The following is a 24,181-nucleotide window of genomic DNA, read 5'->3' as shown; positions in this document are numbered from 1 at the left end:
TGTTGGACGGTACTGTGATAGACGGTCGTACCTATAAACGACTACGAACTCTGCATTGAAGGAAGGAGCTGTATTCTGCATTCCACGAGTCACAAGTGTCCCATTTTTTGCTTCTCTACGATACTTGCGGATACCTCTGACCTTTATCCCAATTGACTCTAAACTGCATTTTACCTGGTCGTCCCATTCATTTAGATTTGAACCTAACAATGCTTTGCGTATCGGAAAAGTTAGTGAGACGAATTGTAAGCAAGCTGATTTGAACCATGACTGGAATATGTAGCGTCACAATGTTACAGACGTCGATCTCTCTGTGTCTGGCAGGCTGGGCGGGGTCGTTCTTCCTAACGGACTTCCTTCACGAGCTGCCGACGCCCGCCACGGGCCCTCAGTTCGACACCTCCGTGCCGGACAACCTGACGTCGCTCGTGGGCAAGGAGGCGGAGCTCAATTGCCGCGTCAAGAACCTCGGCAACAGGACGGTGAGTACGGCCCATTTACATACCGTCACACATATAGTTTAATTCTAGAGACTGTCGTTTGGACACTCTACAATGCATAACTACACTCCTGGAAATTGAAATAAGAACACCGTGAATTCATTGTCCCAGGAAGGGGAAACTTTATTGACACATTCCTGGGGTCAGATACATCACATGATCACACTGACAGAACCACAGGCACATAGACACAGGCAACAGAGCATGCACAATGTCGGCACTAGTACAGTGTATATCCACCTTTCGCAGCAATGCAGGCTGCTATTCTCCCATGGAGACGATCGTAGAGATGCTGGATGTAGTCCTGTGGAACGGCTTGCCATGCCATTTCCACCTGGCGCCTCAGTTGGACCAGCGTTCGTGCTGGACGTGCAGACCGCGTGAGACGACGCTTCATCCAGTCCCAAACATGCTCAATGGGGGACAGATCCGGAGATCTTGCTGGCCAGGGTAGTTGACTTACACCTTCTAGAGCACGTTGGGTGGCACGGGATACATGCGGACGTGCATTGTCCTGTTGGAACAGCAAGTTCCCTTGCCGGTCTAGGAATGGTAGAACGATGGGTTCGATGACGGTTTGGATGTACCGTGCACTATTCAGTGTCCCCTCGACGATCACCAGTGGTGTACGGCCAGTGTAGGAGATCGCTCCCCACACCATGATGCCCGGTGTTGGCCCTGTGTGCCTCGGTCGTATGCAGTCCTGATTGTGGCGCTCACCTGCACGGCGCCAAACACGCATACGACCATCACTGGCACCAAGGCAGAAGCGACTCTCATCGCTGAAGACGACACGTCTCCATTCGTCCCTCCATTCACGCCTGTCGCGACACCACTGGAGGCGGGCTGCACGATGTTGGGGCGTGAGCGGAAGACGGCCTAACGGTGTGCGGGACCGTAGCCCAGCTTCATGGAGACGGTTGCGAATGGTCCTCGCCGATACCACAGGAGCAACAGTGTCCCTAATTTGCTGGGAAGTGGCGGTGCGGTCCCCTACGGCACTGCGTAGGATCCTACGCCCTTGGCGTGCATCCGTGCGTCGCTGCGGTCCGGTCCCAGGTCGACGGGCACGTGCACCTTCCGCCGACCACTGGCGACAACATCGATGTACTGTGGAGACCTCACGCCCCACGTGTTGAGCAATTCGGCGGTACGTCCACCCGGCCTCCCGCATGCCCACTATACGCCCTCGCTCAAAGTCCGTCAACTGCACATACGGTTCACGTCCACGCTGACGCGGCATGCTACCAGTGTTAAAGACTGCGATGGAGCTCCGTATGCCACGGCAAACTGGCTGACACTGACGGCGGCGTTGCACAAATGCTGCGCAGCTAGCGCCATTCGACGGCCAACACCGCGGTTCCTGGTGTGTCCGCTGTGCCGTGCGTGTGATCATTGCTTGTACAGCCCTCTCGCAGTGTCCGGAGCAAGTATGGTGGGTCTGACACACCGGTGTCAATGTGTTCTTTTTTCCATTTCCAGGAGTGTATATAAATAGAACTACATCTCTACAACTGCAGTTAGTGATGCCACATTAGCAGTATTTATATCCAGGTTTCACACATACTAACAAGCAGTGATTTCTTTCTTCGTCTGCACACTGCTATTGTACTCCTGCTACTATTTCGCTCTGTCGTATGTTGTCGTTTGGATACATTCAAAACAATTTCAACCCTACCATTTTTTTGTAACTGATGGTGGAAGGGGGAGACAGGAAAGGAAAAGGACGCAACTAATGATATCAGCTGCATCCTTCCCCCCACCCCCCACCCTCCTTCCCTCAGTTAGAAAATATGCAGGGTGAGGTACTAACTATTGCCACCTAACCACCAGAAAGATGATAGGATGTGGGACGAAAGTTGCATGGGACAACGGGGGCCATAATATGACGTTGGTTTTTCTGTTGCTAGGTGGGGTGGCGTCAGAGATATGGTCAACTTTGTTTCCTTTTTTCTTTTAAATGAGATGCTGTAGTTTCTTACTTATTTTTTGATAGCGGATATCGAGGCGAATCCAATGATGTGTAACAGTAACGTCTTTGAAGGTCAACGTAGGTCACAAGGGTGGCATGAACCTCCATTTACAGAAGGTGTTCGAAGTGATGATTCCTTATCACATGGGCACTTATCGAAGCACATGCTCTGACAATTCTCTCTCGCATATCTTGAGGTGTAGCTGGAACGTCTTTGAAAACAATGTCTTTTACGAATCCCCACAAGAAAAAATCCAGAGGCATCAAGTCTGGCGAACGAGTCGGCCACGACCTATCTCCTCCGCGTCCATTCCAACTATTTGGGAATTGTCTCTGTGACTCATTTCTAGCCAACAGCGAAAAACGTGCCGGACACTCATCGCATTAATACCACATTTTTTTTATGTTCCTAAAGGTATTTATTCCAATAAGAGACCTAATGTTTCTTGCAAAATGGATTCAAATGGCTCTGAGCACTATGGGTCGTAACTTCTGAGGTCATCAGTCCCCTAGAACGTAGAACTACTTAAACCTATCTAACCTAAGGACATCACACACGCCCATGCCCGAGGCAGGATAGAACCTGCGACCGCAGTGGTCGTCGGTTCCAGACTTTAGCCCCTAGATCCGCTCGGCCACTCCGGCCGGCATGTTTCTTCCAGAAATGTAGTGTACTTCCTACAATTAAGATTTCCTTCGATGAAATAGGGGCCTATAATTCTGTCCTCCAGAATCCCGTACCGTACATTCACAGACCACGGTTTTTGGTGTGCAACTTGCCGCAGCCAACATGGATTTTCAGTTGCAAAATAATGCATTTTACGCAAATTAACATTTCCATGGTTCGTGAATGCAGCCTCGTAAGTAAATAAAATCAAATTAATAAATTTGTCATCCCTCTGTAACTGAAGTTGAGCCCATCGGCGGAATTCAATGCGACGCATACAATCCGTACCAGTTAATTCTCGGTAAAGACTGATATGGTAAGGATGATATTTATGGCTATGCACAACACGGACAGCACTACCCTGGTTCATGCCAGATTCCGTTGCGATTTGACGCGAACTAAGATAATGATCTCGAACCACAGTGGCAAGAGTACCAATTTCCGTGTCCTCGATAGTAACTTTCATTTGCCCGATGTGTTTCCGATGCGTTAAAAATCTCGTTGTTCTCAATTTATCATACACATATTCAAATGTACGACGTGTGGGCTGAGTACGTTGAGGATATCTTTCAGCGTATAAGTCTCTAGCTTTCTCTGAATTTCGTTGGCATTCTCCGTAAACGAGAAGCATATAGACTTGTTCTTCGAAGGAATACATCATTCACATTCGCTTTATTCGACGATACTAGTCTTACCGTTCCTATTAGTGTTGTACTGCGAAATCCTCGAATGGCTTTTAAATGACACGTTAGATAGATGCGCCGTATTCGGCGAATATTTACTATTTGCACTATATACGGGAGAGAATTGTCAGCGCATTTGCTTCGATAAGTGCCGAAGTGATAAACAATACCACTCAAACCATGATAAGAAGATTGTAGCGCTGCATTGATACCAATGGCCATCACTTCGAACACCTTCTGTAAATGGTCGCTCATCCCACCTTTTTGACCTTCGTTGACCTTCAAAGACGTTACTGTTACACATCATTGGATTCGCCTTGATAGCCGCTATCAAAAAATAAGTAAGAAACTACAGCATCTCATTTAAAAGAAAAAAAACAGAGTTGACCATATCTCTGACGCAACCCCACCTAGCAACAAAAAACCAACGTCATATTACGGCTCCCGTTGTCCCATGCAACATTTGTCCCACAAACTTTTCAGCTACTAACATTCTTTTGGAGTTATTATAGGTGGCAATAGTAAGTGACTCACCCTGTATAAACCAGTTGCGGTTCCCGCTTGGTGTCTGTTCTTCCGGACATGCCAAATGAAAATACACTACGCGTTTATATGATTCAAACATCGCGCCTTTTGTTTATTATTTGAGTAGTGATGTGCTAGCACAATGGAAATGGGTGACAGGTACTGTTATGAGTATTATTACTGCCAAAAAGAAATTTCATTTGCGGCGGAATGTGCGCCGATTGGATTATTCCTGGAAGATGAAAACTATGTGCCGGACAAGAATCGATGCCTGAAGCTTTGTCTTTCGAGGGCATTTGCTGCACCGACTGAGCCATCCGACGCGACGAACGCTCTGCTCTTACAGCTTCACTTCCGCCAGTACGACTTTCTTACCCTCCACGTTTCTGCAGCATACCTTGTAAGACTGTACTGTTGGAAGAAAGAAAATTTTGGATAAATGCCTAACCCTCTTGATGGGTGATTGTCCCTAGAATGAATTTCACTCTACAACGGAATGAGTTCTGGAATGAAACTTCCTGGCAGATGTATTGCAAAATAACGTTGTACTGTACAATTCATAATACGTTGGGTGCTTACACTGCTCCTGATATCCTGATGGCGTTGACTTATTGAAACAAAATTCGAAGTTCCATAGCTGTCAGTGGTATAAATCTTGGCGAACGTGACAAATGTGGAGGTTCTGAAATCTGTTGTGAATAGTAGTAGTCAACAATAATATACCAAATAACTTTAATATTTCCACGTGCTGTGTGTTTTCCGCCAAGGTGTAGTGGTCACAGACGCTGGTTTGCGACCTTTGGTGTTACAAGTTAGATTCCCCCCTAACACAATCATTAATCACTTTAAGTCATGTCATGTGGAGGATTGTGGAACATGCGAATTTTCTGAAACATTCTCTGTGTGTACATGTTAAACGGGGTACTCTCAGTTCAGACAGGCAGTTCCGTTACGTCTGTGTGCCCAATAAACATGTTTTCATTGTGAAGTGTTACTTATTGTTGCCTTCTTTGCCCATGTTACCGATTCGTAAATGATTTTACATAATAATGTCGACTAACTCAATACTGAGGTCCGATATCCTCAGATAATCGATGTAGTAAGAGCCCAAGACCGGAAACCAGAATTCATCAGATAACAAAAGCAAATTGGTAGTCGCACAAATTGAAACATCTTGGTTTGTATCTTAAACTGCTGAATGCAACTAAATCTTATTAAACTACTAAGTGAAATTGAACTTACAGTCTCATTGCTATTTTTTATCATTTCACTGACCTACAGAATTTTCCCTGACAAATACAACTCAAATCTATTCTGTTTATTTATTGCCCACAATATCCGCGCGCAACGCAATCGCACGGAAAATAATTAGCACAAAATATCGGCCCTGAATCAGAAGAAATCCTAACATGAGCGCATACATTTCGTAAGTCACTTACCTCACAGAAAATCTTCATGACATGAACTACAGCAAATACAGCAAACAGCAACTACACCCAGCTAAATAAAAAGATTCTAACTACTGTAGACTCTAACTACTAATAGGCATGTGGTTAGCAAGTGAAAGATTTTGTTGCCGAGCGAACAATGCATTTAGCAGATTTTACCTTAATCATGTGACATCCAGTTCCAAAAATTATGTAATCGTCAAAAATTCCATTTCCCAATCATTAGCAAATACATCAATCATCATTTTAGAATCCATTTCCCACCAACACTAAATCTCCATGAAGGACACACGTCCAGACCGTCCGCCCGCGCTGACACTGCCAACCTCCATCACTGCTAACTATTAAATGACAACTGCCGGTCCGTCCAGCCACAGAGTCTCTTAGCGACGGCGCAGAGTGCTGTCAGTGATATTATTGCAGTCTATAGCGCTGCCAACATACAAACATATAAACAGGCTACTTATAAAATATACACAGTGATGAAATGCACCATGAGCAGATACTACTATTATATGAAATACATTAAATATTCTGAAAGCTGTAATAGCATATAAGTATATCAGTTACATGATGTGGAGCAGTAAGCTGGTATAGTGTGATTATAACGTATACAGTAACAAACGTTATTTTAAAAACAGCTTCTATTTCTTTTGATTGAGTAATGATTGTTGATACTCGAGAAAGAACGATGTTGCATGTATTTCGATGACAAGAAGTACTGTACACCACACTACTTTAATGTTGAGGGGCTGCTGGTAATAGGACAGTTGAGTCATAAAATTAAACATACATGGTGCTTTAATAATACACTGAGTTTTCAAGAATTTATTTCTTTGTTATTCCGTGTCCTAGGGTAGGACTGAAATTGCTCATATTCTGGAGCTCGTCTCATTTCAACCAAGTCGTAACAAACTATGAGTGGTTTAGAATAAAGCGTTATCAATGGAGATCATATCGAAAGTATTACTGGTGCCAGCGAAGAGAATCCTCACAAACAGCCTGCTGCTTCTGTTCTTACAGTGTGATTCTATCCCAAACAGAAATATGATTTCATAGCAATTGTTTGTGTATTTGTTCTTGTGTGTGAGACAGTATCGCCAGTGACTTGTTCGACTTGGGCATTGTGCTTCCTGCTATGCAATTAGCCATTACTGAAATCAGTGTGCACATATGAATCCGATAGTATTACTAATGGGTTGGTTTGAAATTTCACGTAACGTTTTATGTAGTTAGGCTCTTAAAATAATTTCTGTTTTCCATTTCATATTGCAACCCATACAACACTGAAGTATCAGAATTTTATGCTGCGTGACGTTCTGGCAAATAATTGTTACGTATGTACACTGACGAGCCCAAATATTACGTATGATCACCTGTTTCATAGCGAGTAGGTCCACATATGGAACACAATACAGCGGCGATTCTGCATAATATGGATTCAAGAAGTCCTTAGTCAGACTAATTTGACGGCTAAGACATCAGCGTGAGTTCACTGTCATGCTCTTCGAATCACTGTAGCACTGTTCTGGCCTTGTGACGTGAACAGTTATCCTGCTGGAAGGTGCCAACATCATCGTGGAAGACATCGCCCTTTAAGGATGCAGGCAGCTGCAATAAAGTTCGTGTAGTTCGCGGGCCTGGCTGTCGATGTTCGAGACACGACCATCGACCTTCTGTTAACAAGGAACGTGATTTTTTGTAAACAACGACACTTTCATTGGCTTACCGTTCAGCCTCGATGATTCTGTGTCTACTGCAGTCGTAATCAACTTTGTAGCTGCGTCAACTTGTAAAAACGCAGAGGTCGTCTGCTGCAAAGCTACTTGTACAACAATGTACCATAACGGTGTGCTCCAGGGCACTTACGCATGCACCGGAATTGTAAGATGTCATCAGAACTCCTATAGATCGCCGCCTACCCTACTTTACACAGCGGGAAAGCCTTCGAGTTCTGCGTTCTGTGATGAGGCGTGGACGTCCAACACCTTGCCGCCTACTCGTCGTTTCGCCGCCCTTCAGACACTTTTCGTGGATGCTCACAACAATACTGCACGAACACCTGACCAGCTTCACAGTTTGTGAGATATTTGTCCGCAGGCGCCGGGTCAGAACAATCTGAACCTTCTCAAAGCGATTTAGATTAGCCGATTACTCCATCTGCGGCCCATAACATCGCTGGAATGATTTCCCGCTCGTCTCTTCTCCACTTTTATACTTTTCTTACCTTGTCACGTGACCGCCAACGTCACCAGGCGGCACTAAATCTGGCGGTGGGCAGTGGTCGTAATGTTTTGGCTGATTAGTGTAGTTGCTTCGTTGTTTATTTCACATGTAGAGGGTACCAAAAGTTGAGAACCTGTTTCCTCTCTCTCTCTCTCTCTCTCTCTCTCTCTCTCTCTCCCTGGAACAGTGCGAGCACTGCCTTCACTGAAATAGTGTCCAACGTTACCAGCCCAGATAATTTTTATCGCTGATGTGGCGGTGACATTTGTATTATCTTCGATGGAGCAAGGGAAGTGGTCAAGGCGTTAGTAGAAGACTTTAACTGCATCCCAAAATGGAATTCACCCACGAATTGATTGATAAATGTAATATACCTAATTATTTAGATTTACAGGTGAAACTCAGTGGAGGTAGTATGTAATCGGATACATATCGGAAATCTACTACGAGCGACGTGTTGATCTTGTCACCCAATCCGTAAAAAAATCTTACTTTATTAAGGTAATGATTCATCGGGTTTGTGAACTGCCAATATATTAACCTCCACAGTGAAAGAGTAATCTAATCTTAGGTAAACAGCCGTACGTAACGGCTTTAAAGCGGTGGTAGTTGACGATTTATACTGGAAGAAGACTATGGCAAATGAAAACCTTTCGTAGGACTTAGCCAAACTCTTTCAAGAATACGATTGTAATTTTGTATATTCATAGACTACTATGCTGCAGAATCATTATATTCGTAATGAACAACCATATAGAAACAAATTTAACCGTTCTTGGGTATATATCATTAACTGAAGTGAATGGGATGCGCCATACATTGGACACACACGTAATAAGTTCAATACCAGATTCTACAAACATTAGTTGTACATTCTAATGTTATTGGCAGGAAAATAGTAATAGCTGTTTCAAATTCGTAAATTCAATCTGCTGCGAAGAGATAACTGTTACGCTCCAGATAGTGACGTTTTACGTTATACATTATACGTTGCCATTCATATATTTACCGATACCAAATCAAAATAAATTATATAGGTGTGACATGCTGTAGACAAAGGAAACCAATGTCTCATGTATAACTGTTTAGTACGTATTTTTGATGGATTTGTAAATGACAAGAATTTAGTCAGAACTCATTTGGTGAGAAGAGAAAAAGCAACTTTTCTCCAGCTACTGAATGCTACGCCATGAAAGTTACACGAAAAGTTAGTATCCGCCTCCGGATCCCATCGTCGTCTTAGCGGTACCTGGGGAGCCATCAGAAACTCATTCCAAGTTCCCGAAGATCAGATTTTTTTTTATGATCAGTAGTAACTCCCACGTGAGGCAGTGTATGAAAGAGGGAAGATTACTGACAGTAATGGAGTGATTGATGGACTCTTACAACCTTTCGCATACCGTATAAAGTAATTTTTGCAGACGTGAAAAAGTAGTTTATCACCACTTTGTGTTTTATCATCTCGTTCCCTTTTACAAAGCGACCACATTAAATTTGGTACCGCTGTTCCAACAATAACACTTCTTACGTTAATATACAAGGTAAAATAAGTTTCGCATGACTTTGCAGTCAAAGCTTAAGCACTAATAAGTAAAACACATTTCCATTTATCTCACATTTGATTTTACACAGTGCCGTCTCCTTCAGTTGTTTAATTTTCCACAGTTTTCATTTTCAGCTGACAATAATTTTGCTGTAGAACATCATCAGCTAAGAGAACCCGAGCGGAACGTCTAGTGTATCCACCGGCTCCACATACCATTATTTCAGACACTGTGCCAGTTTGGACGACAAATATTTCCTCCAGTGTGAGATCTCCTCGGAGTGTCAGCATGCGGGCATAAGTATATTTTGTCATGTTTTACGTCAATAGATATGTAGTTCATCGAAGGAACGTGAAATCACGCCAAAATATCACTGCCGATAGAAGGGAATGTCTGGAACTGTACAAGCAGTTGACACTGACAGATGTAAATAGAAGTTAGATAAAATTCGTATCACTAACGATGTTTTCAGTTGGTAATACGAGAAGTGTAAGATGAAACAATTACACATTTTTATTAGTTTCCAAGATTGATTTTTAACAATTTAAGCAATTAATACTACACGAGTACTATTATTGTGTTCATTAATAATTTATGATCATTTTTCAACCAGCAAACATTAATAGAAACCTTAGAACGTTTCTACAATTTTCTGTCTTTTGATTTTGATAATTAATCTCTCATCTCAACTAATGAACCATGGTGTCTGTCCAGCAAACATTTCTGCTTTGGCTTCTTCATACAGTTACAATTTCCATTTGTCTCTTACTAAATCTGTACTACGTCTTCTCATATCCTGTTGAAGTCATTACTAAACAGTATCCAGTATATACCAGAGTGGGGTCGAAATTCTTGGTGAAATACTATCAATGATAACATCCGATGACACTTCTATTCTCAGTGAATGTGAAGAAGAATTGCAGGATCTATTGACTGAAATTAAAAGTCTAATGAAGGACAGAGCATGGATTGACAGTAAATCGAACGAAGACGAAAGTAATGATAAATAGTAGAAATGAGAACAGCGAGGAACTTAACATTATGATTGATGGCCACGGCGTACATGAGCTTAAGGAACCATGGCCTTCAATTTGAGGAAGACAAAAAAAAAATGGTTCAAATGGCTCTGAGCGCTATGGGACTTAACATCTGAGGTTGTCAGTCCCCTAGAACTTAGAAATACTTAAACCTAACTAACCTAAGGACATCACACACATCCATGCCCGAGGCGGGATTCGAACCTGCGACCGTAGCAGTCGCGCGGTTCCGGACTAAAGCGCCTAGAACCGCTCGGCCACCGGGGCCGGCTGAGGAAGACATTTCTGGGAATGTGCGTCTGCAGTACAGCACTGCAGAATACTGAGAGGTAGACTGTGGGGAAACCGGAACTGAAGGGAATCGAAGCATATGAGATCTGGTGCTACAGAAAAATGTTGACAATTAGGTGAGTTGGTCAAGGAAAGGGAAGACGTGGTGCTCCTCAGAATTGGTGAGAAATGAAATGTATGGGGAACACTGAAAAGATGAAGGAACAGGATGACAGGACATGTGTTACGACTTCAGGGAATAACTGCCATAGTACTAGAGGGAGCAGTAGACGGTAAAAAACGTAGAGATTGGAATACATCCAGCAAGTAACTGAGGACGCCTGTTGCAAAGGTTGCTCTGACCTGAAAAGTTTGACACAGGAGAGGAATTAGAGGTGGGCCGCATCAAACCAGTCAGAAGACTGATGTCTACATAAAAGGAGAAAAAATCGGGTTCCTACTGCCATATGTGGTATTTCTTTCTGTCTCTTCAGTAGCCACTTTCGGATCTGAGATTTTTATTTCTTTCTTTCCATTTCTTCTTACTTACTACATGCTCTGCTGGCCGCGAAAGAACGTTTGTTTCACCCTTTTGTCTGCCCGTATAATATTCACATCCTAAAATGCTGAACTTGGTGCTGGAGTTAATTTGGTACAGCTTGATATTCCTAAATAAATTTTCAGAAGCTGAAATAAAAATCTTGTGTCCCGTATATTAAGATGCTTGCTTAATATGGGTGCAGTATATTTTTCCTGCCCAGAATATCATGAGGTGATAACGCCCCAGGTCACTTTTGACACTTAATCTCTGAATATGAAACATGAGATAGCATCTGTAGGGGACCGAAGGGAAGATCGTCTCATTCGCCTCACTCAGCACCAAATCAGGCAGTCTAACATTCCGGCATTAAGCATCGCAGTACTTGGTCACCAGCGGCTCAGGGTAAAGGGGCGATACTATCCAAAAGAAGCATCTACTGCATGGAATGAAAAGTCTACTGAAGTACAGAGTATGGATTGGGAGTAAATCGAAGGAAGACGAAAGTAATGAGAAATAGCAGATTATGAGAACAACGAGGAACTTAACATCAGGATTGATGGGAGCACGTATATGAAATTAAGGTACAGTTTAAGTCAATTCTTTGCTTCACTTTGTATGTGTTGTCGTGTTAAAAGGCAGAGCCGAAGGCAACCAGTAAGTCCCGGACGCCTAGGGATATTTGAAAGAAGCACAGAAATTCCAATTGCAACAAGAAGGTTTATTGTTGGGAGATAGCTCTCCTGGCGACTCAACAGTGTAGACAATCAGTTGAAGTAGTTTGTAGTGGAGCTCACGAAAAAATACGACCTGGAAGCCACTAAGGAACGCGCTGTCCATGGTGTCTATTCCCACAACATGAAACAGCGTGATAGTGAGGTTAGAGTTATGCTGCAGCCTAGAGACTTCCCGACTGGAAAGATAGCAAATTTTGTCACTTTATGTGTAGTTATGCAGTGTCGCTCATTCATTGGGTGACGCTGCAAATAGAGCCTACCTACCACAAAGGCGATATGACCGGAAATTCAGCGTCCTGGAGTGGGGGACAATGAACAAAACTGTCGAGCATGGACAGCCTGGAGGTGAGAGAGAAAAACGTGAGTGATCAGAGGGGCAGTGAGCGGTCGATCAGTTAGAGGAGGACCCAGAAAGCCCTGAGAAGAAGTGGTGAGCCTTGTTCTAAACTCGCCTTCTGAAGGGATGATGGCCTATTGTCGACTAAGTTTTGGAATTTCAAGCCTGATCTCTGCACTCATCGCAATGTCTATCATCAATTTTCAACATTCTCATTTTCCATTCCATGTCAGATAGACTTCTTCCTTACTGCTGGAGTCTGTTAATCTAGATGTGTTTCGTATGAAACTGTATGACTCGGGAGTATATGCTGACTCAAGCGACGAAAGAAAATTTCTATCTAAGCCGGTATTAGAACCCTGGTTCAAAATGGCTCTGAGCACTATGGGACTCAACTTCTGAGGTCATTAGTCCCCTAGAACTTAGAACTAGTTAAACCTAAATAACCTAAGGACATCACAAACATCCATGCCCGAGGCAGGATTCGAACCTGCGACCGTAGCGAGAACCCTGGTCTCTCACTCAATAGGCAGATATGTGCTAACTAATATGCTACCCTGGCATAGTGGCATCTCTGCATAACAATTCCGCCTAAACACGAACAGCATTTCAGCGGCTCTCCATCTGCACTGGAATAACATCGCTGCATGGAACGAAACAGAAGATTTCGCCTGCAGCCCAGTCGTAGATGCTTTAATCAAATGAAGCCATAGGGCTCCGGAGTTTTCATGTCTCAAACATCTGTGATGTATACATGGTGACTCTTACTAACGTTTAAAAACCTCCTAAGTGGCGTAGCTAACGCTGAGACAAGTAATTTAATATAAGACACATGGGGTCGCAAATATGTATGACAAGTGTTAAAGGAAGGAAAAGAAAAATTCGAAGTAGGAATTAAAATCCACGGAAAAGAAATAAAAACTTCGAGGTTTGCCGATGACATTGTAATTCTGTCAGAGACAGCAATGGACCTGGTAGAGCAGTTGAACGGAATGGACAGTGTCTTGAGAGTAGGATATAAGATAACCATCAACAAAAGCAAAACGAAGGTAATGGAATGTAGTCTAATTAAATCGGGTGATGCTGCGGGAATTAGATTAGGAAATGAGACGCTTAAAGTAGTAAAGGAGTTTCGCTATTTGGGGAGCAAAATAACTGATGATGGTCGAAGTAGAGTGGATATAAAATGTAGACTGGCGATGGCAAGGAAAGCGTTTCTGAATAAGAGAAATGTGTTAACATTGAGTATAGATTTAAGTGTCAGGAAGTCGTTTCTGAAAGTATTTGTATGGAGTGTAGCCATGTATGGAAGTGGAACGTGGACGATAAATAGTTTAGACAAGAAGAGAATAGAAGCTTTCTAAATGTGGTGCTACCCGAAGAATGCTAAAGATTAGATCGTGTAACTAATGAGGAGGTACTGAATATAATTGGAGAGAAGAGTAATTTGTGGCACAACTTGACTAGAAGAAGGGATCGGTTGGTAGGGCATATTCTGAGGCATTAAGGGATCACCAATTTGGTATTGGAGGGCAGCGTGGAGGGAAAAAATCGTAGAGGGAGACCAAGAAATGAATACACTAAACAGATTCAGAAGGATGTAGGTTGCAGTAGGTACTGGGAGATGAAGAAGCTTGCACAGGATACAGTAGAATGGAGAGCTGCATCAAACCAGCCTCTGGACTGAAGACCACAACAACAACAAACATGTGAAGTCACCAGATGACGTACATCACTAGATGTGCAGCGACTGAATCTTTCGGTTTGTCGCACCTGATTATCCCAATCCAAGTCAAACCATTTCCTCGAATGTAAACATTGTAGCGCTAAATCATCCCATCACGCCCAACCCCAACCACTGCTCCTGCAGACTAAACGACGATAGCGGCTGTATTATGCCGCTCATGGCCCTAAGGGACCTTGAAGTTGTCATTACATTCCACAGAGACTTTTATCGTTTGACAATCACGTTATACTTTTACATTTTAATTTTTATTACTACGACATTTCTGTTTTACGAGGGCACTTTTGCTTTGACGTTTTAAACCATGGTATGATTACATGTATTCCATATAACTTTTTATTCTGATGAAGATTGCCTAGTGCAATCAAAACCGTGGTCAATTGGCAAATTTTGTGCAACCGAAGTGGTCGTATATACGTTTATGTAACTAAACAGAGTACGGTTTCTGGATCACAGCCAGTAAAATGTTTAAAATTTCTACTTCGGTTATATAATATTTCGGAAACAGTCACACAAATATCGAACGATACCATTGCGAGGTAGGAACAGGTCTTTCTACAGAGAATCGAGACGAAACTGATGGAAGAATAAAGTTATGAAATTTGCATGCAGAACAGTATTTATCATAAATTTCACCAATGACTTGCAGGTACTGTAGCATTCATGCGAAAGAGGTCACTGGATGAGTGGTCTGATTCCCTGCTAGCATAAGGGTAACAGCGAATCATAAACTGATGAATACTTAGCAACACGATAGCTTAAACTGCTCAATTACAGAGGTAATTTACGATCCGAAACGCATCAATAGGATTAAGAGCTTCATACCGTGGGGTGTGAGAAAACGAATGAATCTCAGCCAAGCGGTTGTACATAATTCAGCAATGTTTGCGTTACAATGACGTGCACATTTGTTAGTGCTTTGCATTATGTCGCACAACTCTGATAGCATTATACTTAAGAAGGGTCATACAATTAAGCTACAAATTTATCCAAGAAAGCGCTATGCTGTTGCGTGACGTAAGAGAGTGATGTTAGTTCCGCACGTACTGATCTTTAACTGTCTACCGCATGCACGAAACACATTCGCACTGTTAAATACGTTTTAGTTACTAGATTTTTTCTTTTGCAATGATGTAATAGTGTTTACTCCTTAAGCCAAAGGAAAGAACTGCAGTGTTAAGTATTCCACCGAGTAGACGTCATTAACAGAGCACCACAGACCACAGACCATGCTAAAATTTTGACCTTGATGTACCCAACCTTGCCTTGACATGCTGAGGCCATACAGCGCAGTTTGGAATCACAACGAATAGAAATGGAATACCTTTGAAATGTACCCCATACGTAATGGAGTCCACCAAATTTCCATAGAACTTTGTTCGTTGTTATATGATGGACAACTGGTGACCAGCTCAGGCTGCGGCAGGATGGATATATCGGATGTGAATCCCTCAACGATTCCCTCTCTCCCACTAACATATGTGTGTCAGTACGACATGATGTGATAGATGATCGAAGCCCGAAGCAACTTCGAACCATTGAGTTCCACTGGAGACCCAGCACTGATGCGATGCCGATTCCCCACTGTCACAGAGTGGAGAAGTTGTGGCAGCCTCTTCACATCACAGCACCGAGGTAGCCTGGCCACAGTCGTTGGCCAGATCAGAAGCAGGGTTTACTGATGACAGGGTCGAACCACACCTTCTGTTGGATGCTCAGTCATGAAGCTGCAAGCTAAAGTCACCCAATGTGACACAAAAAGAGATGTCAGCTGAAAAATATCGATTGTTGGAAGATGACTCCAACACTCTTGCCGCATCTTTGGATGCGACTGATTCCAGCAGCCTCATTCAACAGCAGGCACCAGACACTTTGGAACACACGCCTGCTCCTGGTGGTTTGGAAAACGAGGCACTTCATGTCTATCCCCTGAATGTGGCCACACATAAAAGTTGCCAGCTGCCACTTGTCTCCCAATCCTCTCCTGGTGGTTGGGCAGACAACGTGGAGGCATACACAGCACACACCGAAGCCCATGGCTGTTGTTTAGTCCTGAGGGCCCTCATAGTTTGGAAACTGTACTACCACTGTAGTGCATGTCATGCAGCCGAACAGATGCATACTGTCCAACCACGCCATGGGCTTCCACCTGCACATTGCCCCATTACCATAGATGGCTCAATCCTACTTGTGAGAACAGTCATGCCAGTGGCGTTCACTCCACTGTCAAACAGTGGAGGGTGGCACAGTATCGTAGATCGCTGGAAGAACGTAAAGTACCTAGCGACTGGAAGAAAGCGCAGGTCGTTCCCATTTACAAGAAGGGTCATAAATCAGATGCGAATAATTATAGGCCTATTTCGCTTACGTCAATCTGTTGTAGAATAATGGAACATGTTTTGTGTTCTCGTATTATGACGTTCTTAGATAATACAAATCTCCTTCATCATAACCAACATGGATTCCACAAACAGAGATCATGTGAAACTCAGCTCGCCCTATTTGCCCAAGAAATTCACAGTGCCGTAGACACTGGCGAGCAGATTGATGCCGTATTCCTGGACTTCAGGAAGGCATTTGATACGGTTCCGCACTTACGTTTAGTGAAAAAAATACGAGCTTACGGAATATCGGACCAGGTTTGTGATTGGATTCAGGATTTCCTAGAAGAAAGAACACAACATGTCATTCTTAACGGTTCAAAATCTGCAGATGTAGAGGTAATTTCGGGAGTACCGCAGGGAAGCGTGATAGGACCTTTATTGTTTACAATATACATAAATGACTTAGTTGACAACATCGGTAGCTCCGTGAGGCTATTTGCAGATGACACGGTTGTCTGCAAGAAAGTAGCAACATCAGAAGACTCGTACGTACTCCAGGAGGACCTGCAGAGGATTAATGCATGGTGCGACAGCTGGCAGCTTTCCCTAAACGTAGATAAATGTAATATAATGCGCATACATAGGGGCAGAAATCCATTCCAGTACGATTATGCCATAGGTGGTAAATCATTGGAAGCGGTAACGACCGTAAAATACTTAGGAGTTACTATCCGGAGCGATCTGAAGTGGAATGATCACATAAAACAAATAGTGGGAAAAGCAGGCGCCAGGTTGAGATTCATAGGAAGAATTCTAAGAAAATGTGACTCATCGACGAAAGAAGTAGCTTACAAAACGCTTGTTCGTCCGATTCTTGAGTATTGCTCATCAGTATGGGACCCTTACCAGGTTGGATTAATAGAAGAGATAGACATGATCCAGCGAAAAGCAGCGCGATTCGTCATGGGGACATTTAGTCAGCGCGAGAGCGTTACGGAGATGCTGAACAAGCTCCAGTGGCGGACACTTCAAGAAAGGCGTTACGCAATACGGAGAGGTTTATTATCGAAATTACGAGAGAGCACATTCCGGGAAGAGATGGGCAACATATTACTACCGCCCACATATATCTCGCGTAATGATCACAACGAAAAGATCCGAGAAATTAGAGCAAATACGGAGACTTACAAGCAGTCGTTCTTCCCACGCACAATTCGTGAATGGAACAGGGAAGGGGGGATCAGATAGTGGTACAATAAGTACCCTCCGCCACACACCGTAAGGTGGCTCGCGGAGTATAGATGTAGATGTAGATGTAGATGTAGATTTAACACTCTTGACTCGCACTCATGAGGATGATGGTTCAAACCCGTGTCTGGCCATCCTGATTTACGTTTTCTGTGATTTTCTAAATCGATTCAGATTAATACTGGGATGGTTCCTGTTAAAGGATGCGGCTGACTTCCTTCCCCATCCTTCCCTAATCCAATGGAACCAATAACCTAGCTGTTTGGTCTCTTCCACCAAACTAACTAATCAACCAACCACTGCCAAGACACATACTTTACAACATGAGAGCTGCAGGCTAGGACATTACCCCTCTCCAATGTCTGTCACTGCATGCACTGATACACAACATGAACCCTTCGAAACATACCTCTTACACCACAGGAATTAACATGGATATACTCTCTTCATCAGCCACTCTACCAGTCATCTGGATCAGACGTATATCCTGTGCAACCTCCGCACAGTGATTAGTGATGCAGAAATCTGGCCAACAGCCTTCACAGATCGTCTCATGTATGTCTGCACTGTCACCCTGCTCCATCAATTGACCCGATGCTGTAGGGGCCCTTGGACACTAAATGTCACCCGCCTTCATGAGGAAGCAAGTCGGCGAGTGGTTGCTGACATGGGCGCCATTGTCTAAGATGCCTGGCCTCTTACACATTAACATCACATTGGTGGCTAGGATTTGTCAGACATGCACTCAAAGGGACTGTGATGGTATATGGATATGACAGAGTGAGTCAGTGAAGTGCGACATCACAATGTAACTACGCAGCGTTCTGCAAGCTCATGGCGGAACTGTCTTCCTCCATTTTCAGTTGGATATGCAATGCATCAAAGCCCATCCACTCCACATGACGGTGCACCAGTTAAAAGGCATCCGTGTCACGTCCAAGTCTATGCGAGAGTGCAAGACGATATTCCCCAAAAATGGCGTCAGTCTATCGCTTAGTCCACGAGAAGAACCATTGCAAATGCGAGCTCATTACGGCGATCAACACGGAGGCCAGCGGGAGCTCTGTGACACAAATCAACATAACACTCACATTTGCTTGGTACTTCGAGACCTTTCGTGTAGAAGATAAGAGGAATGTTCGTGACAACGGAAAGGTGCTGCACTATTTGCCCATCCCTAGAGACTTGGCTCCAAGTGATAGGCCTGCTATTGTCCATTACAATCAACAAGTTGAAATCGGCTTTGAGGCAAGGATCTCCAAACAAATTGCAAGGGCTGGACTGCATACCATAGGAATTGTACCACTTACATTACACTTCACACACACACACACACACAGATATATATATATATATATATATATATATATATATATATATATATATATATATACTGGAATGGAGCGTGTTGCAAATTAGTAGAAAAATAAAAAAGACATGCAGGCCATTAGGAGCAGTATTATGCTGTGCGAGACATCAGTCTGGGTGTACATACGACTTGTGGAAGTAATCGAAGAGGTCGAAACTGTGGACTACGAAATCATTTTTGTGAACCGGCTGCTTTCCTTCACGCTTACTCTCTCCTCCAGCAGTAAAACGTACACGAATATCGGTGACATTCTTTCACTCCACTGCCAAAATAGCTACAAATCGTCCAATGCCATGCACCACGCAGATCGACGTTTCCGTGTAAACATGTAAGAGGACATGCGACACGAGCTGGTTGTGCAGCGGATGGAGAAATAAGTTGAGAAGGAAACTGGTGTGTAGGTTAAACGGTTTCAGCAGAATCTGAAGAGGACTGAATCTCTTACGTAAAGATGAAAGACTTCTCTTGAAGCGCTCCGTTTACTTGTGCTTTTATCACGAATTTTTTATGCTTGCGCAAATTTCAATATGTTACTCCATCATCAAAATGTGGCCACTGAAAGGAGGAAAAGTTTGTGATCACTAGATTGCGCCATTCTCATGGATTAATCCTGTTAAATAAGTCGGACTTCGATCAAACATTAGCTACATGGATCAAGTATTTCTCTTACAAGTTTCACAGAAGCTGGCTTCCAGAAACAGTTAAATACCCCTGCTGTTGTTATTATCTGTCTTCAGCTCGAGATGTCGTGTGGAGGAGGGGTGTTGTCTACTAGCTGCTCCTCGTACTACCTTGTAGAAGAATAGCACCACTTTAAGAAGGACTTAAGTATAATGGGACAATGTTTTCGTAAATTTGGACCTCAACTGGACCCTAGGAAACAGATATTTTCATCTGTGTAATATCGTATCCAATCTTGAATTGGACACAATTTTAGAGAGTGATTCCCTGGCTCGTAACAAAAATTCACGTTGCCCTAGAGTTATAACTGAAAGAACACTGTAAACTAAACTGCATCTAACAGAGAATACAGCTGAATTGCGGACAATAAATGAGATTAAGCAAACTTACAGCATACAACATGGGGTTCTGCAGCTCCGAACTTAACGATCACCTGTCCTTGATGTTGTCTACTTAGGTGCGGAATATTGCACCCTGTCTGCGTAGACAGAACCCGCACGAAGGCGGTAGATGCGCAACTAAATAAGAGGTTGCGGAGTTACTAGCAGCATTAAGTCCACTCCAGTATTCTAGTTAGTTACCCTGAACCACATTACACAACCTAACCTGAGAAGGAAGGCTCTAATCCCGAAGGAATGTAATCATCAGCTGCTGCAACAACCAATAGCTGCCAAAACGTGCGGCGTTATCTGCTATCCGGATTAACAGACGCCGTTTCAGACATACCTCACCAACAACAGCTACCGAACTGAAGGACCACAACTTCAGTCTCCATAGCAAGAAACCACATGAACTTGATATGACCCGCATGATACGGAGCACACTTAGCAGCATCTCTACCAGCCATGGAAGTGGATGTGACCTGTTACACAATGGGTGGAAGATTACCACTACAGAGGGCACCAGTGACGTTCCAAGAGAGACTGTTATATTGTTGGAGAGTGCTCCCGAAATTAGTACCCTGGAAATTCCTCGGACGTCTTGGACTCATCAGGCGTGATCAATTACGTAAATAATTTGTAGATTATATACATAATTTATTTGTGCTTCGAAAGTGATGCGCAAAATTCCTTGCGATTAGTGATTGATATAATAATAATAATAATAATAATAATAATGATGATGATAATAGTACCAAGTATGTTTCGTCATTTCATTTCCGAGCTGGTTCAGCAAAAATAATACAGTTTTCAAATCAAGAAGCAGTCTTTGTTACAAATATTTGTTTTAAAATAGACGCTTTTCACGCTAGTGGCGCATCTTCAGAATGTCCGTAAATTAACACTAACGTATGTGTTAATGTATTACATGACGAACAGTCATGTCGCAGAACAGTGAGCAATAACTGCACTATGCAGGCTGCTGGCTGCGACATCGGGCTGCGTGCTGATATAACGTAAACGAACTGCTGACAATAAGCGCGAAGCAGCCATCGCCTATGCCTGGTATGTGGCCATCATTTACATACTGAAAGATAATTAAAAACAATGGTACAAGATAGAAAAGTACACAGTTTCATTAAATTAATGGTTATTAAGTAACGCCTTTACAGATGTTACAACAAACATAAACTTGAAAATTAACTGAGTAGATACGAGGTCATAGTGGCGGCTGACAAACGGCAATCGTGCTGGTGATTACTTAGCCGTAGAGGAACGGGATACTTAAATGTTTGTAAGGCTGACACCATTGTGTCATAAACATACCGCTTTTATAGTTTAGCCAACGGCCTTACCGCATTGGTAATACAGGTTTCCGTCAGATCACCGATGCGCTGTCGGGCTGCCTAGCACTTGGATGGGTGACCATCCGGTCTGCCGAGAGCTGGAGGCAAGCGGGGTGCACTCAGCCATTATGAGGGAAACTGAGCAGGTACTTGATGGAGAAGTAGCGGCTCCGGCCTCGGAAACTCACATTCGGCCAGGAGAGCGGTGCGCTGGCCACAAGCCCCTCCATGTCCGCATCTGGTGACACCTATGGGCTGAGGATGACACGGCGGCCGGTCGGTACCGTTGGGCCTTCATGGCCTTTTCAGGCGGAGTTTAGTTTTTAGTTTAGTTATTATTATTTACTTTTGCGTGATATGCCTGTTCACCGCAAGCCGGTCCACGCCCCTGTTTTCTCTTTGAATTCGTGAGTGTTAGTGTCTAATAGTTCCCAGTTAGCTTCTTCGTCCCCATAGGCAAGGATAGTCCGTGCTAATAGTTATCAATTATAGGATGAATTTTTAAGAAAGTTTATTTACGTTTTAAAGCTTCTGGTTTTATGTTTGACGAGTGTGATTACTCTTAATTCAATGTTTACTTTTTGACTAGTGCTGTTTCCATTGCCCAAGGCAAGTTCCTCTTACAGGGTTTCGACAGGCTCTGGTCACAACTTTATGTAATAGACTCGTCATTTTTAATTTACAGAAGTTCTATAGTTTCACCACTAGCGAGAGACGAGTCAATCTTAAAACAAATACCTACAATGGAGACTGCCTTTTCATTTGAATAACCCTAAAAGTGGACCTATAGAACTACTGATATGTGATGAATATTTCTTGGGTTCCGGTCTCCCCAATAGATCTGTCCAGCAGATGAGTCAGTTTGGATCAGCGATCTAGTTGCTTACTACTACTCCAGATAAGTTGGATATTGCTGGAACCAGCTGTCACTCTTCTTGTTTCTGAGTAATCAATGCGATACACAACTGATAAATCATGTACAAGTCGAATGGAAACATTGACCAACGACTTCAACAACATGATGCTCAGTTAATAACGTGAGTTATCTCGCATTATCGTGACACTGAAATGAAGGTATGAGGATTGATCAGCCATAGTGGTTTATCAGAATTCCCTTTTCCAATGGTTGTGGTATAATTCTATAAATTAAATGTCTATACATGCGAAAGACGTAGCTGAGAATCAAACCTTTCGTAACTGCAGCATTAAGGAGATGTTTAAAGTATTTCTAACTTCCCTGTTTTATTGCGTAATACCGATACAAGCAATTCGCGGGTACGCTGTTGATATGGAAGCCGCCGATGTAGCCCTACAGGAAGTACTTACGAAGGACGTGGCCTAGGCGTTCAGTTAGTCAGTCAGGTGCAAAGTGCTCTCTGCAGTGTTGTAGAGTGAGGAACGAAGAGGCCTCTTTATACAGAGCGTGTACAGCAGCATGAGTAAAGTTACGAGGACCACTGCATCCATACAACGTTGTCATGGCTACGTTAGCACAAAGGTCCCGAAAAAAGAAACGCTCTTGGCTTGTACACGAAAGTCGCATAAACAGGATGAATAATTACTAAAGCGCACTGGTCCGCTCTTCTTACTGCACTGTGAACTTTCCTCGTTTCCTGCCGGGTAGAAGCGAGAGCAAGAGGGCTTGTAACTCTCGTCAGAGGCACCATTCGACTCGTATGATAGTGTCAGCCTTCTTTTCAGATACTGAGTAGGGTTTGAATTACTAGTTTAGAAATGTCAAACGCTGTTATGCAGGGCAATATAAACATACACGAGTTAATTAACGGAAGTACATAACATTTAAAAAGATATTATAATATTCGCCTACCTATCCGTTACACACTGGGTTTCATGAAACGCCCTACGCACCGTACACAAATGGCAGGTTTTATCAAATTTATAAGGCCACATCTTATTCACTTTCCTAGCATAACTGACTTAGGTTCGCTTCCCTTGCTTCTTCTAAACTTGTCTCTTAGAGTAGGACTGATAATATTTTTAAAAATATCGAAAATCCGATATATTGATATTTAAAACATTATCGATATTTCGACGGGAAAATATCGACGTACCGACCAAAAAATTGTATCGGCTGCACATTAAAAATATACTGCTATGTTAGAACTGAGCATTAAAGTGTTTATTTATTTATTATTACATGTTCTGTACATCAACAAGCTAACAGCCTCCTTATGCCCCTCAGAACAGGAATTGAAAAGGAAACGAGGCACGTTCACGCTTGGCGGTAATCACTTTGGTAACAAGGTAACTCCTTGCATGTGGCACGAAAAAAGGTTTCCGATGGGCCCGTCGTCCGGGTGGGTCACATATTGGATTTGTCTGGAACCCATCATGTCGACTTCCCTGTTTTTTCATTTCTGCAAACGCCAGCGACCTAGCAGCTGTAATGTCGAAATTGCGTGATAAAGTTCAACGTAGCAGTTTCTGTCGGTAGCGCCGGGCGCCGATTCAATCAGCATTTCCCCTCATGTGTCTCCGCCCACACAAGGATCGGTCTCGTCATGCAGAACTTTTTTCTGTAGTTTCAGCAACTGTTTTTGAAGATTGCCGATGTTCGGAAACAGCACGCTAGCAGCGTTAAAAA

General features: G+C 43.2%; 1 protein-coding gene across 1 annotated transcript in view; it reads left to right on the top strand.

Annotated features, from left to right (window-relative positions):
• The first annotated feature begins 379 nt into the window (after positions 1 to 379).
• The window catches only part of LOC124625104 (zwei Ig domain protein zig-8-like), a 396,843-nt gene continuing 373,041 nt past the window's right edge, over positions 380 to 24,181 (top strand). The window contains exon 1 of the mRNA XM_047149148.1: positions 380 to 482. The gene's annotated coding sequence lies outside the window, so the exon portion shown is untranslated. The remainder of the gene's footprint in view (positions 483 to 24,181) is intronic.

This window comes from Schistocerca americana, chromosome 1, assembly GCF_021461395.2.
Source record: "Schistocerca americana isolate TAMUIC-IGC-003095 chromosome 1, iqSchAmer2.1, whole genome shotgun sequence".
Classification (NCBI taxonomy): Eukaryota; Metazoa; Arthropoda; class Insecta; order Orthoptera; family Acrididae; genus Schistocerca; species Schistocerca americana.
This window is presented reverse-complemented; position numbering and strand designations above follow the sequence as displayed.